At 30.9% G+C, this 17750-nt stretch overlaps 1 protein-coding gene across 18 annotated transcripts in view; it reads right to left on the reverse strand.

Moving 5' to 3' along the window:
* The window catches only part of LOC107635031, a 32456-nt gene extending 15550 nt beyond the window's left edge, over window positions 1-16906 (reverse strand). For 6 of the 18 annotated variants that reach the window (XR_002361813.1, XR_002361808.1, XR_002361810.1 and 3 more), the window contains exons 1-5: window positions 16612-16906; window positions 16205-16445; window positions 15767-15873; window positions 14306-14445; window positions 613-861 (exon numbers count right to left, since the gene is read on the reverse strand). The gene's annotated coding sequence lies outside the window, so the exon portion shown is untranslated. Of the gene's footprint in view, window positions 1-612; window positions 862-4458; window positions 5935-11667; window positions 13904-13987; window positions 14109-14305; window positions 14446-15766; window positions 15874-16204; window positions 16446-16611 lie in introns of those variants that run through there. The other 12 variants (XR_002361805.1, XR_002361801.1, XR_002361806.1 and 9 more) reach the window with 12 other exon arrangements.

Raw genomic sequence — 17750 nt, forward strand, 5'->3', positions numbered from 1 at the left:
TTAATTAGGGAAATTAGATTTTGTTAGTGACAAATGATGAACAACTGAGACATGAGTAAAATAATACTATAGTTAAGAAAGATACACAATGATTAAATATTAGAGTAAGATTAGAAAAGGTGTGAAAAAGATTATAATTCTGCAAGCTACATAGTGAAGGATTATATAGATTATAATTTGATTTCACTTTTAGTATAATAGTATCACCATCAATATGAATTTACAATACAATATTGTTGCAGAATAATGTATGATATTATAATTAAGAATTGAAGAAATAGGAATAACCAAGTTTATAAATGTACTGTGTTATATATACCTTTCATAGAAATTACGTTGTACTTAATGTGATTTCTTAGAGTAATCAAAGCTTCTCTATTCCTATTCTTCAGATTAACCATTCATTTTTAGAAAATTAAACCATTAATCATGTATCAAATTTCTGATGTCAAAGATATTAGTCTATAATTTCTATGTAAAATAGCATTACTGACACAAATACTTTTTAACAACAGATTTCATTCAATTTAAGACTAAGGGATATCAACTTCCAATCATAAAAAAAATTATACCACATACGCATTCTAATATTACAGTTGGGAGTGTACTCACCCATGACGTTTCTTTAACCTCTTCTTCGCTTGATCACCCTTTGCTACTTTTCCATCACCAGATGATGCAGCATCCTCTGCTCCTACTCATTAGAATTTAGCTAAAAACAAACAGAATTATCAGCTAAAAGAGATTAAGATAGCGCAATTAAAAGATTATATTTCAGAAGAGGAGAGAAATTTCATCAGAAGGAACAAGGATATAGTGCGAGAAGAGGAGTGATGGCTCAAAAGATTCTGTAGTAACTTCCTGAAAGGAGGGAAAAAAAATTAGAACCAACAATGATATAAAATAGACACTTGTTCCTCAAAAAGTATAATTTCTAAATCTGTTCAGAAAGGAACACCTTGACTACCTTTTTTAGAGAGAAACCAATGATAAACCTTATTTATATAACGATATCAATGAACATAATATTATTTATTATTATTTTTTATAAACATGACCAAACAGATTTAGAAACTATGATCCTGGAAGAACATATGTCGACAAACAACAACAACATAAGCAATTAAATATAATTAGCTATTACTTAATAGTAAATTCTCAATATTAGTATATGTATAAACATAGCAGAACAGAACAACCATGAGCAATATTAGAACAAAAAGACCATGATATCAACAAAAGAGACAGAATAGAAAATATTTAATCATATATTTCCTTGTCAAATACAAAAACTTGGAAATTAAAATAAATAAAACCGTAATATAAAACTCCAAAATTAAAATATTCACATTTTGTAAAACACTATAAAAACAGAATAACACCAAACAAATAGAATAATACAGCCGAATAACACCAAACAAACAGAATCCACCACCACCTCGGTTATTGAATTTTATGGTATTTTTTAAAATATTCACATTTTGTATATTTTAATACACTATAAAATTTAATAATTAAATATTATACCAAAAAATCAAATCATGAGTCCTTCTCCGCTAGTGTTAAAGTAATTAATTACATATGGCTGCTTTGAGAGTTGGTAGAAATTAAAGCTGCTGTTATATTGTTATGTGAGAAGTAAAGAAAATCAGACTAGCTATGTATGTATATATGTACAACAACTTAGACTACCTGATCATCATGTTCTTCATGCGGATATATATATACACTTAACCAAATTATTTAATTCATGCAGTAATTTATAGACATAAAATAGTATACCGTATATGCATTACGTACAGTACGCAGCAGTAGCACTACTTGAGTGAAATTTTGCATACACGATGCATGTGTATTAGGTGCAGCCACAAAATATATGTGAGGGCCCAACTTTGTAGCCTTTGTGTTTTGTTTTTAGGGGAACCAAGAAAACTTCACACTACTCTAACATAGTGTTGAATGTTGACTCCAATAATGCTTCTTCCAGGTACAATCTCCCTCCACTTGTTTAATGACTCAAATTAAACAGACAAGTTTATTCGGGTCAACATTCAACACTATGTTAGGTTCTTCCCCCTCAATGTCTAACTTAATAGAGGAGTAGAATTAATGGGTTAATCGATATGAAACTTAATATATTTATTTCATTTTACTTGATTATAGTTAATGGTATTTTAATATTTTTTTATTTTTCTTTGTATACACTACTTAATAAGATAATAATTTTATGGAGCCTTTTTTAATGAAAAAATAATAATATTTTCGAGAATTGTGAACCGAGCTTAATTTTCGTGAGCCGAGCTTGAGCTTGGTCTAACTTGACTCAGCTCAGCTCACTTCCAGCCCTACTCATCACCGCCCCTAACCATATTACTGCAGCCAACCACCTATAACCAGTTATATACAAAAAAAAATGCTTGAAGAATCACGCCGTTGTTCTGGACGGTCATATTCTCAACTGCTGCGGAAAAGTCATGCTAGCACTCATCGCTACCATCGACGACCTGCACCCATCAAGTACGCTGCCTTATGTTGCCGCTGCAACTTCTACGATAGCTCCGCCGTCGAGTTTTGTTGATAAAATCGCCACCAACCTCCTCCATGCCGAACTGGAGTTCCAACTTTGCCAATCTCCTATGTTTATCCCCACCTTTCCTTATCCAAAGGCTTGTCATCCCATTTTAGGTAAGAAACCACTAGCCGTAACGACCCAATTTTCAGTGCGTCATGATCATACTGAATTTCAGTGCGTCATGATCATACTGAAAATCGAGTGTTACCAACTTACTTAAAAAAACTTTAACTATTTACTATTAAGCCTATAATTGAATCAGCGCACTATCAGATTTTTGAAAAAAAAAACTTTTACTTTATAAAAAGATTTGCGTAGACAGCTAATTAAACATACACAAGCTACAATAAGGAATCAAATAAAACATACACAATGCCAACATTATATATAAACATAACATATAGCAGAAATCATACATACATAAAAAGGTGATGTCATATATATCATAGGTTAGAGTACAACAACTATTAAGAATATTTATGTAATTTTACATTTCAAATATTTTATTGAAATAAATTACCAATTTTTTATTAGCCTTATAACTAATAAGTAATATACCTGAATATCACCATTTTTTGCTCTATTAATAAATTAATTTCTACTACTAAGTTAGCTAGCAATTTTTTAATTAAAAAAAAAGGGGGAAAAAAAAAAGAAATAGAGTTAGCTAGGCACGAAGGTGAAAGAGAAAAGAAGGAAGGAAACATAGTTCGCAGAAAAAGATGTGTGGGTCATAGAAAGAGAAAGAGAGAGAGTGAAGGGAATGGCAGCTTTATTATGCTTTTCAAAGTTTTACTTTTACTCTTTTGTTAACACCCCATTCTGTGTTACTCATCCTATAAACTATAAAGTTTTTATTGCTTCCATCACCCCACATTTACACCATAATAATAATAGTACTACCCTTCCAATATTAATATTTTATACACATATTAACACCTTACTTTATATTCCTATACATTTTTCGTATAGAAAATTTTTAAACATTCTTAAAATATTAATATAATTTTAATTGTTAATGTCAATTAATAAATAATGTATATTTTTTATAATTAAAATTGCTAATACATATATATTTTAAAAATATTTAAAATTTTTCCTATCATATAATATAATCATCATAACAAAGTTTATCTCTTCTTCTAAATAATCACATAATATAATTATATATAAGGTTTAACTTAATTTCACATAAACCCTATATATAGTCAAATTAACAAAAGTGTAGCCCTAACTATTTTAACTAGAAGTGATACAAATATAAATATATATAATTAAAAATTTAATTTTGATATATTTTTATGGAAAATTTTGGCTAATTATGACTGAAAATTTTTTGTTGCCAAACTTTTTTCCATCACAATATATAGTGTGAGTGAGGATGCCAAATTCAAAATAAACGACATTTATAATTAAAATCTTATCGTAACGGATAAGGTTAAAAGGGATTCTAGCTGTATTGAAAGAAAACCTAATAAATTAATACATGGAGAGATCATTTTTATTTTCTCACAAAATCTTAAGAGTGATAGAAAATACGAAAATTTTAAAAAATAAAAACTCTAATCAAAAGTGAACTGGTTATAAAACCTATTGCACAGAGACAATCTTAAAAATCGAATCCGAGATATGATGCTTAAATAACTCAAACAAAACCACTTGTGCCCGCTTGGACATTGTAACTAAGCTAGTTGTACTTTGGAGGACTTGGAAGAGTCAACAATTGTTGAATTGTCCTCAATAACATCTGGTGAGTGGTGACATATTCCTTCTCTCATCACAAGATAAAAGAACCTTGATTATTTTCCCCCATAAGCCAATGGTCAACGAAAAAAAATAAATTGAAAACTAATTATAAATAGGGGCATGGTCCCAAGAGCATTCCCTGTTTAATAGGGTGATAAAAGAAAAAGAATGGTCCCAAGAGCATTCCCTGTTTAATCTATCATGATTAATGATGAGAATCATTTCTGGGTCAAAAATGCGAACAATACCTAAATTCAGGAATTACAGCTGGAAATGTGGACAAGACAAGGTGTACATCATACTCGATCTTATATTGATAAAGTGATGTGTATAGGAAAAATAAGTTATAAAAAAAATATTTCCCTTTTGTAACATGCTTAATAGTATATGCTTTTTGTTCATTATTTGATAATAACATGTGATTTATTTGCCTTCTTGTTTAGATTTATCTGTCTAATGGAAGTTTAAGTAGAAAGTTTGCTAAAGTTGCTATATTTTGATAGTTCTTACTTATTTGTATTCTCTTTTATGCATGTTATCTGGGTGTATATTTTGAGCTACCTACCTACTTTTATTGTTCTTTTTAGAGAATTAATATATAAAAAAAGAATATAACTATTATCTATATTAATATCTAGTAAACTTTATACTAATTTTTATACTTGCCGATGTCTAAAATAATAGTATGCTAAAAAAACATAGATAAATTCTCTCTATAAGGTGAAATGTGGATTTTGAAAGCTCTAGAGTAGGAAATTTTTCTTTTTTTTTTTGTTCTTCATGCACAAAGTCCCTTATATATATGTATGCCTACCATAAAAGGTGTCAAAAAGTGGTTGCTAACAAGAACAAATAGGAAGCAAGAGTTGAAAAAGAATATCAATGGCAAGATCTAAAGATGCATTAAAGTTCAGACTTGTAGTTTATCCACGAAATTCTAGGCATCTTATAGTTATATTATAAGATGAATCAGCAATTAAAATTGAAATTGGCCACTTGAAATTATCAAAAAAACAAAGAACACTGTTTCATACGATGAAAAAGCTAAACTTTAAGCAACAATTTAATCACATCCTCCCCCAGCAAATAAAAAAACTTTATTGTGAAATCCCAACCGTGAAGAAGAATGAAGGGAGCCCAACAAATGAAAAAGAACTAAAAAGGGGAAGGAGGAACAGAGATGTTATAACCTTTGTATCAGACCAACAAACACTTGGTGTGCGTGCTGTTTCAATGCCAGCAAAAGTCTCCTTCTGCTTTGTTTCTAAAGTACTCTCTGTGTTTCTTCTATGATGGTTCCTCTGAACCTTCGGAGAAACTTGTCCCTTGGAGAAGAAAAGAGAAGAGAGAGTAAATGTGTTTGTGGTAGAGTGCAGTATTTCTATACCCTCCCCTCTCCTCCCTTTGTATAAAATTTGAAGAAACGGAGAGAAGTCGGAGTGGAGAGTAATGGAGAGTGAATGAATGTGGAAGTATGGGTAAACTCTAACTCTGCTTTGTGGTAGAGACGTGCGTTAAATATAAGACTTCAATATTCAATCATAAATTGCCACATCAGTAAAATTACCTTACTTCCGCGGTGTATGAACACGTTTGTATACACTTCTCTTGTACACCTTTCAAGTTAGTTATACAAAATGAACGATATGAAGTCAAAACAAAAAATGTTTTTTATATCACAAAAAAAAAGTTTATAAGAAAGGTGTAAACAAAAAATGGTTCAAATATCATTTCTAAGGGGTAAAAAGAAAAGAAAGGAATGCATCAACTCAACCATCGACTAACTTTGAAATCTTGCAATTAGAACCATGTAATTGGATGGAAATATAAAAAATTTTTACAATATATTGTATCAAAAAAAAAAATTTTTCTTGTAAACACATTATAGTTGGTGACTTGGTGTGAATCATAAGACCATAGGATTCCCTTAGTAACTGCATATTCAAGATCAAAAAGATTATTATTGCTATAAAGTAAGATAGTACTTGACATAGGCCAAATCAAAGTGAATATCTGACAAGAACTTCCAACTTTAGCATCATTACATTTTTGAAAATTTATCAGCACATGGGAGAAAAATGCTTCAAGTACATTTACTGGGATATATTGCCTTACATACTGTAGGTGAGGCAACTATACAAAAATAAATTAAACTAACTATAATAATCTAAATAAATTCTGAAATATGTACAAATTATAAATAGTCTTTTGTATAAATATGTATAAGTGTTAAGTGTATGGTGGGTTCCTTTGGTGGGGTTCACATTTCAAAATATCCATTTGTGACATACATTCACATGGCTATGATAAAAAAAAAAATCAAAACCATACAAGATGAGATTCTCTAGTCTCTAGAGCTTTCAAAATCCACATTTCACCTTATAGAGAGAATTTATCTATGTTTTTTTAGCATACTATTATTTTAGACATCGGCAAGTATAAAAATTAGTATAAAGTTTACTAGATATTAATATAGATAATAGTTATATTCTTTTTTTATACATTAATTCTCTAAAAAGAACAATAAAAGTAGGTAGATAGCTCAAAATATACACCCAGATAACAAGCATAAAAGAGAATACAAACAAGTAAGAACTATCAAAATATAGCAACTTTAGCAAACTTTCTACTTAAACTTTCATTAGACAGATAAATCTAAACAAGAAGGCAAATAAATCACATGTTATTATCAAATAATGAACAAAAAGCATATACTATTAAGCATGTTACAAAAGGGAAATATTTTTTTTATAACTTATTTTTCCTATACACATCACTTTATCAATATAAGATCGAGTATGATGTACACCTTGTCTTGTCCACATTTCCAGCTGTAATTCCTGAATTTAGGTATTGTTCGCATTTTTGACCCAGAAATGATTCTCATCATTAATCATGATAGATTAAACAGGGAATGCTCTTGGGACCATTCTTTTTCTTTTATCACCCTATTAAACAGGGAATGCTCTTGGGACCATGCCCCTATTTATAATTAGTTTTCAATTTATTTTTTTCCGTTGACCATTGGCTTATGGGGAAAAATAATTAAGGTTCCTTTATCTTGTGATGAGAGAAGGAATATGTCACCACTCACCAGATGTTATTGAGGACAATTCAACAATTGTTGACTCTTCCAAGTCCTCCAAAGTACAACTAGCTTAGTTACAATGTCCAAGCGGGCACAAGTGGTTTTGTTTGAGTTATTTAAGCACTTATTATTATTATTGTGTAAATGTGGGGTGATGGAAGCAATAAGAACTTTATAGTTTATAGGATGAGTAACACAGAATGGGGTGTTAACAAAAGAGTAAAAGTAAAACTTTGAAAAGCATAATAAAGCTGCCATTCCCTTCACTCTCTCTCTTTCTCTTTCTATGACCCACACATCTTTTTCTGCAAACTATGTTTCCTTCCTTCTTTTCTCTTTCACCTTCGTGCCTAGCTAACTCTATTTCTTTTTTTTTTCCCCTTTTTTTTTAATTAAAAAATTGCTAGCTAACTTAGTAGTAGAATCAAGCTAAGATTAATTAGTAAAATAATTAAATATGGACGACAAATTTGGTACCAATAACAGAATAAAAATTTAAAAGTGAAAGTTTGTGTTATTATTTATGAGAGTTGCATGGGTTAAACGATATCCTGTATTAGAAAATGCAACCTTATACCTACAACCATAATGTTAAACCAAAATATATAATGGGCCACCAATTTGCATTCCTACATACTCGTTGACCCCATTCTGCACTTCTTATTACTTAGTACACTCATGTATATAATAAAAGGCCTTATTTGTATCTTCCTTTATTATAATTAACCCTATCTCTTATATTCTTTCTTCTTTTTTGGAAAAATCTTATTTTATTATTTAATATATTGAAAACAACAATATATATATATCAAGCTAATTATTTATATTATTTATTTTTTAATTAAACATACATGGCTTAAAAGAGTATATTATTTATTAAATCTATTTATTTTATACATTAAAATTATTTATTATATATTTGTATATAAATATATGTGTTGTTTAATTTTTTTAATGTATATTTTATATTTTCAACGTATTTGTGTATATTTTAAAAGATCGATCACAAGGTCACCAAGTAATTAATCTTCATGTATATATAGATATTCAATAATGTGCATTTAGATATCACAAAACTAAATACTTTTTTCTTTTTCCCTTAGCACTATAGTAGGTACACTCCATTGAACGAAGCTACCACAATATTATTCATCACTTTAGTAACACCACTGCAAAAGCGTCACATTCAATCAATTAATTTACCATGCATAGCATTAATATGAATGTATGTGATCGTTTGGATATCCATATATATATATGGCTATTTCATTTCTATTTTAATAATATTGTCTTTTTTTTTTACACAAAGTCATATAAAGAAAATAACTATAAATATAGATTTATTTATTAAGTATATTTTAATAGAAATGATCAAATTACAGGCAATGACTATAATAAATACAATAATTTTAAATATATTGTCATGTGAATTTAATGACTATTAATATATTATCTATAAATTATTTATTGGATATGTTTAATTTTAACTATTAAAACTAATTTATTGGATATCTATAAAATCGAGATATGAGAATATATTTATAGTCATTAAATTAGTTTTGATTAGATTCACTGAGAGAATAGGATGTACATAGTTGACTAGGCTAGTTTCAGACGCCAACTTAGGGGTTTCCTATATGGACTAGGATCCGGAGTGTTGATTTTATACATAGTAGCAAGATGTGAAGAGGTGTTGTACTCTAACCTATGATATATATGACATCACCTTTTTATGTATGTATGATTTATGCTATATGTTATGTTTATATATAATGTTGGCCTTGTGTATGTTTTATTTGATTCCTTATTGTAGCTTGTGTATGTTTAATTAGCTGTCTACGCAAATCTTTTTATAAAGTAAAAGTTTTTTTTTTTCAAAAATCTGATAGTGCGCTGATTCAATTATAGGCTTAATAGTAAATAGTTAAAGTTTTTTTAAGTAAGTTGGTAACACTCGATTTTCAGTATGATCATGACGCACTGAAATTCAGTATGATCATGACGCACTGGAAATTGGGTCGTTACGGCTAGTGGTTTCTTACCTAAAATGGGATGACAAGCCTTTGGATAAGGAAAGGTGGGGATAAACATAGGAGATTGGCAAAGTTGGAACTCCAGTTCGGCATGGAGGAGGTTGGTGGCGATTTTATCAACAAAACTCGACGGCGGAGCTATCGTAGAAGTTGCAGCGGCAACATAAGGCAGCGTACTTGATGGGTGCAGGTCGTCGATGGTAGCGATGAGTGCTAGCATGACTTTTCCGCAGCAGTTGAGAATATGACCGTCCAGAACAACGGCGTGATTCTTCAAGCATTTTTTTTTTGTATATAACTGGTTATAGGTGGTTGGCTGCAGTAATATGGTTAGGGGCGGTGATGAGTAGGGCTGGAAGTGAGCTGAGCTGAGTCAAGTTAGACCAAGCTCAAGCTCGGCTCACGAAAATTAAGCTCGGTTCACAATTCTCGAAAATATTATTATTTTTCATTAAAAAAGGCTCCATAAAATTATTATCTTATTAAGTAGCGTATACAAAGAAAAATAAAAAAAATATTAAAATACCATTAACTACCTCTCTCCTTTTCTGTTTCTCTATTTCTCTTCCTCCTTTATCACTCTATCTCTTATATATATTATTAATAATTTATTATATCTATTACATATTACTAATTTCACAACCAAAATATATATATAACACTTTCTAATTGCGATTTAATTAAAAAAAAATTTTACAAATCAATGAAGTCTCTTCTCTCTCCTCTTCTCTTTTCTATGTTCCCTCTCTACTCACATTAGCTATTTTATATATTATTACTAATTATTAGTTGATCATTTAACAATCAAAATATATCACATAATATTTTTTATTATAATTAAAACTAGTTTATTATATATTTTTAATTTGATAATCAAAATGTGCCACATAATACTCTTTTTTTATTGTACTTGAAATAATTTTTTTTAAATAATTTTTTCTCTCTCTTTATTTAGTCACTCTGTTTCTTTTGACTTTTTAAACAGTATACTATAATTTATTAACATGCCACTATTTTTAAATTATTTATTTATATGTGGTTGTTGTTTTACGATCACATTTATTATTTTTTCGATATCCTGACTGAAAATTATTTATCCAAAAAGTACTATTATTAGCTATGTTTAATAATTTAAATAGGTGTTTGTTTCGTGTTCGGTTGCTCGTTAGAACGATGAAGGGTTGATGAATAGGATCGCTTGCAAGAATTCTGTAGGATAAGCCCATTAATTCTACTCCTCTATTAAGTTAGACATTGAGGGGGAAGAACCTAACATAGTGTTGAATGTTGACCCCAATAAGCTTGTCTGTTTAATTTGAGTCATTAAACAAGTGGAGGGAGATTGTACCTGGAAGAAGCATTATTGGGGTCAACATTCAACACTATGTTAGAGTAGTGTGAAGTTTTCTTGGTTCCCCTAAAAACAAAACACAAAGGCTACAAAGTTGGGCCCTCACATATATTTTGTGGCTGCACCTAATACACATGCATCGTGTATGCAAAATTTTACTCAAGTAGTGCTACTGCTGCGTACTGTACGTAATGCATATACGGTATACTATTTTATGTCTATGAATTACTGCATGAATTAAATAATTTGGTTAAGTGTATATATATATCCGCATGAAGAACATGATGATCAGGTAGTCTAAGTTGTTGTACATATATACATACATAGCTAGTCTGATTTTCTTTACTTCTCACATAACAATATAACAGCAGCTTTAATTTCTACCAACTCTCAAAGCAGCCATATGTAATTAATTACTTTAACACTAGCGGAGAAGGACTCATGATTTGATTTTGCAAACATCAAACTCTGCAAGTGTACCATTGTTGTAGATTTTTTTCATCATAAAACCTATGTGCAAGTTTGACCAAACCCTTTGCATCTTTTGACTCTCTTAACTAAAGTTCAACACAAAATCACGATGCCATTGCTCTAGTGTTGAATTTTTTTATGAGATCTTTATTAAGAAAAAGTATATCAATCACACAATAACAACTCCCCAAATTGAATACTATAATTAGAAAAAGAAAAAAGAATGAAGTATGATGTTGAGGATTATGTAATAAATTGATGTGATGCATTTGATTCTTCATTGCTAAACATACACTTGCACCTAAATTCGGACCCCCTTTCTTTCGGTAGTAAAATTATTTTGGTTTAAATTTAAAAAATAACCATTTTTCATAAATAATATATAATAAAAAATATTAAAAAAATGTTGAACACCAAATTTTTTAATATTTCTATTAAATTCACCAATAAATAATAAATATTCAAATTCTGAACCGTAAATTGAAGTTAACAGAAAATTAATTACCATACCTTGAATTTTGTGTGATGAGCTTCTTATTGGTTTCAATTTCCATCACTATCACCATTCTTTTTCAAACCTTCAATTCCATCTTTTTCCCATACTTCACATTCATTCACTCTCCACTTACTCCCCGACCCCTCTTCGTTTCTTCTCCAAATTTTATATAAAGAGAGGAGAGGATATAGAAATATAGCACTCTACCACAAACACATTTACTCTCCGTTTCTTTACTTCATCTCCGTTTCTCTGCATTCTATAAGAAAAAATAGTTTACATCAATTTTGTGATTTTTGGTCAAATAAAGCATTATTGAAATGTCTGTAAGAGTGAAATGTATTATGTTCTTATTCTTGTTGGTTGTGCTACAACCACTTTCCATCAAAGGTAGGTCAACGGTTTATGTAAAAAATAATGTAGAGGGCAATTTGAATCTCACCATTCACTGCAAATCTAAAAATGATGATCTTGGACCAGTGGTTTTCAACCCAAATCAATCCTATCGGTTTACTTTCTCCTAATTTCTTCCCCCACAACATTATTTTTTTGCACTTTTTTGTTGGACAGGTTCATGTCATTGGTTTGACATATATGAAACTGTCCAATGAAAAAGTGCAAAAAAAATAATGTTGTACAGAAAAAATTAGGATTCAAATTGCCCTCTACATTATTTTTTACATAAACCGTACATAAACCGTTGACCTACCCTTGATGGAAGGTGGTTGTAGCACAACCAACAAGAATAAGAACATGATACATTTCACTCTTGCAGACATTTTCAGTAATGCTTTATTTAACCAAAAACCACAAAATTGTTGTAAACTATTTTTTCTGGTAGAATACAAAGAAACGGAGATGATGTAAAGAAACGAAGAATAAATGTGTTTGTGGTAGAGAGCAGTGTACCCTCCCCTCCCTTTATATAAAATTTGGAAAAAAAACGGAAAGGGATCGGGGGAGTAGTAGAGAGTAAATGAATGGGGAGTAGTAGAGAGTAAATGAATGTGAAGTATAGGGAAAAGATGGAATTGAAGGTATGAAAGAGAAGGGTGATAGTGATGGAAATTGAAACCAATAAGAAGCTCATCACACAAAATTCAAGGTATGGTAATTAATCTTCTATTAAACTTCAATTTACGGTTTAGAATTTGAATATTTATTATTTTTTTGTAAGTTTAATAGAGATATTAAAAAAAGTTGGTGTTTAACTTTTTTTTTATATTTTTCATTATATATTATTTATTATATATGGTTATTTTTTAAAATTTAAACCAAAATAACTTTTCTACCGAAAGATAGGGGATCGGGATTTAGGTGCAAGTGTATGTTTTTAGTAATGGAGAATACAAGTGTATGTTTACTACATAATCAAATGCATCACATCACTTTACTATATAATCCTCAACATCATACTTGCTCTATTCTTTTTTCTTTTTCTAATCACAGTATTCAATTTGGGGAGTTGTTATTATGTGATTGATATACTTTCTCTTAATAATGATCTCATGAAGAAATTCATCATCAATGGCCCGTCACCATCATAATTCTCTATTTCCAACATTAAAGCAATGGTATCGTGTTAGTCTCTCACTTTTGATTAGATTCACTAAGAGAATAGAATGTACATAATTGACTAGGTTAGTTTCGAATTCCAATTTAGGAGTTTTCTATATAGACTAGATCCGGAGTGTTGATTTTATACATAATAGCAAGATGTGAAGAGTTGTTGTATCCTAACCTATGATATATATGACATCACCTTTATATGTATGCATGATTTATGCTATATGTTATATTTATATATAATGTTGGCCTTGTGTATGTTTTATTTGATTTCTTATTGTAGCTTGTGTATGTTTAATTAGCTATCTACGCAAATCTTTTTATAAAGTAAAAGTTTTTTTTTTAAAAAAATCCGATAGTGCGCTGATTCAATTACAGTTTTTGGTAAGTTGGTAACACTCGATTTTTAGTATGATCATGACGCACTGAAATTCAATATGATCATGTCGCACTGGGTCGTTACGGCTAGTGGTTTCTTACCTAAAATGGGATGACAAGCCTTTGGATGCCATGTTGGGAGACAAGTTCTACAATTCCTTTTTCACGTTGTCCATTTGAATATGCACTTTCTCCGCTACACCTGTATCATTAAGCAAATAATAATAAAAAATAAAATAAATTTGAAATTAATAGATATACACATAGAATTACAGCGTAAATTTACCTACCCCCTCCCCCCTCCGTTGACAGATACGAAGATACTCATCGAGAGTCTTATGCGTGGATTGCCTTTCAATATCCCGGTATGCTCGAACCTCCTGCTTTTTCAGTGAACTTGCAGGGAACTTAGCACCCACATAACAAGAAGATTACAGTTACAGACCATTATCAGCAAATTAAAAAATAAAAAATAATAATTAAAAACTGTTTGATCATTTATTTTTGTTAAAAAGTCTAGACGGAGAGTATTTAAGAATGAGTGAGTGAAAATAAGTGACTGTGGTGACTACATCACTGCTGGAGCTGGAATAACTTCACTCACCGTTTAATTTCCCACCATACAAACGACTTCAATATTTAAGTGACTTCAATATTCAATCATAAATTGCCACATCAGTAAAAATGCGTTACTTCGGCGGTGTATGAACACGTTTGTATACACTTTTCTTGTACACCTTTCACCTTAGTTATACAAAATGATCGATATGAAGTCAGAAAAAAAATTGTTTTTTATATCACAAAAAAAAGTATATAAGAAAGGTGTAAACAAAAATGGTTCAAATATCATTTCTAAGGGGTAAAAAGAAAAGAAAAGAATACATCAACTCAACCATCTACTAACTTTGAAATCTTGCAATTAGAACCATGTAATTGGATGAAAATGTAAAAATTTTTTACAATATCTTGTATCAAAAAAAAATTTTTTTCCTTGTAAACACATTATAGTTGGTGACTTGGTGTGAATCATAAGAGATAAGACCATAGGATTCCCTTTAGTAACTGCAAATTCAAAATCAAAAAGATTATTATTGCTATAAAGTAAGATAGTACTTGACATAGGCCAAATCAAAGTGAATATCTGACAAGAACTTCCAACTTTAGCATCATTATTTGAAAATTTATCAGCACATGGGAGAAAAATGCTTCAAGTACATTTACTGGGATATATTGCCTTACATACTGTAGGTGAGGCAACTATACAAAAATAAATTAAACTAACTATAATAATCTAAATAAATTCTGAAATCTGTACAAATTATAAATAGTCTTTTGTATAAATATGTATAAGTGTTAAGTGTATGGTGGGTTCCTTTGGTGGGGTTCACATTTCAGAATACCCATTTGTGACATACATTCACATGGCTATGAGAAAAAAAAAAGTCAAAACCATACAAGAAGATGAGATTCTCTAGTCTCTAGAGCTTTCAAAATCCACATTTCACCTTATAGAGAGAATTTATCTATGTTTTTTTTAGCATACTATTATTTTAGACATCGGCAAGTATAAAAATTAGTATAAAGTTTACTAGATATTAATATAGATAATAGTTATATTCTTTTTTTATACATTAATTCTCTAAAAAGAACAATAAAAGTAGGTAGGTAGCTTAAAATATACACCCAGATAACATGCATAAAAGAAAATACAAACAAGTAAGAACTATCAAAATATAGCAACTTTAACAAACTTTCTACTTAAACTTCCATTAGACAGATAAATCTAAACAAGAAGGCAAATAAATCACATATTATTATCAAAATAATGAACAAAAAGCATATTCTATTAAGCATGTTACAAAAGGGAAATATTTTTTTTATAACTTATTTTTCCTATACACATCACTTTATCAATATAAGATCCAAGTGGCTCCCACACTCTTCGTTTAAAAATGGAATAGAGAAAAAATAAGTTGAAGCAAAAAAAATGCAGTAAATTGCGGTGAAAATCTCAAAAACCACAAAATTGTTGTAAGAGCTCAAAATAAGCAGAATCTGTACACACCTTTGACGAAATATCGCGAGAAATTGGGTGAAGAGAAACAATGTGTAAACTGTCAACTTCTCTATGCTTGTTGTTCTCCCAAAGTACTGATCCCTCTTCAAACACAACTACTTATATATAAATAAGGGAATGATCATCAACAGTAACATCTACTTGTATATAAATAAAAAAACAATAACATGAGAATCTAACTAGAAAGTCAAAAACCCCGTGTTCAAAGATGGAACTATACCCAAAAGGGTTAAGAAAAACGCAAGCTTTCACCTCAGGAACAGAACAGAAAAGCCATGAGTGAGCGACTCATTGATTAAGTTTCTGATTAAAAAAAACTTTATTGTGAAATCCTAACAGTGAAGAAGAATGAAGGGAGCCCAACAAATGAAAAAGAACCAAAAAGGGGAAGGGGGAGCAGTGATGTTTGAAGAGTTAAATAATAACCTTTGTATCAAACCAACAAACACTTGGTGTGCGTGTGGTTGTTTTTGAAATAAACTGTTTCAATGCCAGCAAAAGACTCCTTCTGCTTTGTTTCTAAGGTACACTCTGTGTTTCTTCTATGATGGTTCCTCTGTTTTTTCCCTCTGAAGCTTCGGAGAAAATTGCCCCTTGGAGAAGAGGAGAGAAGAGAGAGCAGTTAAAGAACAGAACAATCCTGTTTTCCAAGCCAGATCCACCAATCCTGTTTTCCACCACATGAAAAGCATTAAAGAAGAGAGCAAAAAGAACCAAAAGAGAAAGTCTCTGCTTTTTATGTGTAGGATGAATGATCTTTGATCCCATAAAATCATGGTACCAAAAGCAAGAAGAAGACGTTTCAAAAGAATAAGAAAATGAAAAAAGCGAACCATATGTATTCAGCAATGATCTTCTGCTCATACTCCTTTATCATAAGTTCGGATGATGCAATGTGGCTCTCCAGTGATGACTTGTGATCCAGTGCAAGTTGATGTTCTTCCTTAACTCTGTCTCTCTGGATCTTCATATTTTGAAGTTGTTCTTTTTCTTAGTCTCCCCTGGTTCCAGAAGTTGAAAAGCTGGGTTTTCTTAATGAAGTTGAGAAGCTGGGTTGAGAAGTTGTTCCTTTATCCAGCGGCGTGGGAATCGGCGTCGGAAGCCGCGAGTTCCGGCAAACGGGGCAGGAGCCCCACCGCGCCGCGCTCTTCGTCTCCGTCTTCGTCATCATCGCCTTCTGCGACGAAGATTATTCGTGGGAGAACGACGCCGTCACGGTGGGTGGTGGCCGGGTTGTTAATATTATTGTGAGGGTTGCGGTTACGGTTGCGGTTACAGCAGAGGTAAGAAAATAAGATGAGGGTGGAGAGGAGAACGAGGAAAGCAAGGGCTATGTAGCCAAGGCCAAGGTGGTTGAGGAATGATGAGGTTGAAGACATGGACATGGGTTTGAGGAGAGGAGGAAGAAGAAGGAAAAAGCGTTGTTGTGATTCTTTGGTGAATCCATTTGTGAAGAGTGAGAGAAAAGTGAGAGAGAAAGAGTAAGCGTGTGATGATATTTTAAGAGGGTGGGACGGGGGAGAGAGTGGTGCATTTAATAGTACAATTCATTTATTATAATTTCACAAACTTAAAGGCCACTCACGCAATATAAAAAGTAGTGTACTGAAATTACCACAACCACAAAAATAACATATTCCTCCATAGTCCTTAAAGAACCTCATAGACGATTCCTCAAATCAAAGTGTGCGTTGGAATCGAATCTATATACAATAATTACAAATATCTACTGTTCTTATTTGTATTGAAACAGAACTTGCATTGCATTGTAGGGTGACAAGAAATAGTAGAGGAAATGTTTTATCAACTTTCTTTAAAAAAGAAAAGAAAACAAAAAAAATAAAGACTGGTAAAGTCACATGGAGTCCTCTGAACATATCCATTGATCTTTTTATAACTGTAGTAATGAGGTCCCCCACTTCTGTCTAGTCCAACCAAATTGTTACCATCCCTCTAATATTGACAAAGTAAA

This window comes from Arachis ipaensis, chromosome B04 (assembly GCF_000816755.2).
Source record: "Arachis ipaensis cultivar K30076 chromosome B04, Araip1.1, whole genome shotgun sequence".
NCBI lineage: Eukaryota > Viridiplantae > Streptophyta > Magnoliopsida > Fabales > Fabaceae > Arachis > Arachis ipaensis.